This window comes from Sciurus carolinensis, chromosome 8 (genome assembly GCF_902686445.1).
Source record: "Sciurus carolinensis chromosome 8, mSciCar1.2, whole genome shotgun sequence".
Classification (NCBI taxonomy): Eukaryota; Metazoa; Chordata; class Mammalia; order Rodentia; family Sciuridae; genus Sciurus; species Sciurus carolinensis.
Genome location: NC_062220.1, coordinates 121,194,747 through 121,196,168, shown reverse-complemented (window position 1 = coordinate 121,196,168; position 1,422 = coordinate 121,194,747). Strand labels below are relative to the sequence as shown.

General features: G+C 43.9%; 1 pseudogene; it reads right to left on the bottom strand.

Annotated features, from left to right (window-relative positions):
• LOC124991474 (graves disease carrier protein-like) lies at positions 1–949 on the bottom strand (annotated as a pseudogene).
• Between the last annotated feature and the right edge of the window lie 473 nt (positions 950–1,422).

The following is a 1,422-nucleotide window of genomic DNA, read 5'->3' as shown; positions in this document are numbered from 1 at the left end:
AAAAAAAAACTGCTTCATAAGTTTGTATGTTGTAAAAACCACTGCTTGAGAGGGAAGACACTGAATGTAATTAAGAGATAAGCCACAATATAATCCTTTAAAAATTCCATGGTGTCCGCAGACATACTTTATAGTCTCCCGCATGGTAAGACACTTTTCAAATTCTGGCGGAACAGTTCCTATTTACATTCTCTGAACAGTTACATCAGATGGGTATGATATTGTCTGGCTATTGCTCCAGTAACACCACCACAACAGAAGTTAATGTGAGTTTTCAGGACCCAGACATTAGGATTGTCTCATGAAGATCTGCCAAGAAGGGTAAGAGTATTGGAAAGCCCGACACTCTAAGGTACCAAAAGTAAAAAATGAAACACCTGCAAGTGGAACCATTCCTAATATAGTGGGCATCAGTCTCTGTAAAATCAAAGGAAAACACCTTGGCATAAATTGTTTTGAATGCATGAATGATTCCTGTGGAGGTGTGTTCCCCTATCAACTGAAAAGCTAGGTGTACTCCAACCCTATCAAGAGGGTAAGTACAGATAACTGCTGTCATACCCGTGATGGATCCAGTCATTGATCTGTGAGCATGACCATAGGGAAAGATTTGAATCATCATTGCACCATTTCCTTCATACACTCTGAGGTATCCTTCCTTTTGGGGAGCAGCACCTAATGTAGAAAACCACTCTCCCATGATCCCAAGATTTTGGCTTGGAAAATATCAGTATCCTAAATGCTTGTACTTGTGATTGTGAACTTGCAATAAAACCCTTACTCAATCCAAAGGAGCAACTGCTGTTTTGGCATAGCATCCAGACATACCTCTGGCCAAGAAGGAGCACAGTCAGTAGAAGTCAAGGAGGACAGTGGGCCCTCCGGCCCCTGCCACCTGCAGCATGGTGGGATGGAGATTGGCCACTGCCAGGGTTCCTGCCACAGCCATCAAGACCAGGGTCACCTCGAAAACCTCGGTTGCCAACTTACAAACCACAGGCCAGAACCATGGTTGGTGCCTGCAGTGACAGGAGGCTGACCACCATGCTGGTAGGGCCAGATCTACCTCGGTACTGTTAACATTTTGGGTTGGACCAATTTTTGTTGAGGGGCTGTCCTGTGTATTATAAGATGTTAAGCTGCCAGAAGCCAGTACACACCAGATGTCTCCTCCCCCATTTATAACAATCCAAAATGCCTCCAGACATTGCTAAATGTCCCCACAGTGGAAAAAATTGGCCACCTAGGCAAGAGAAATGCACTTATTCTTCTGCACAGGGGAGTGGCAGGGACCAGGAAACATTTTCTGTGAAGAGCAGGATAGTAACTTTTGGCATTTCAGTCATACTGTCTGTTGAAATATTCAGATTTTCCCTTATGATAAGAAAGCATTCACAGACTGAACAAATGGGTATGGCTATG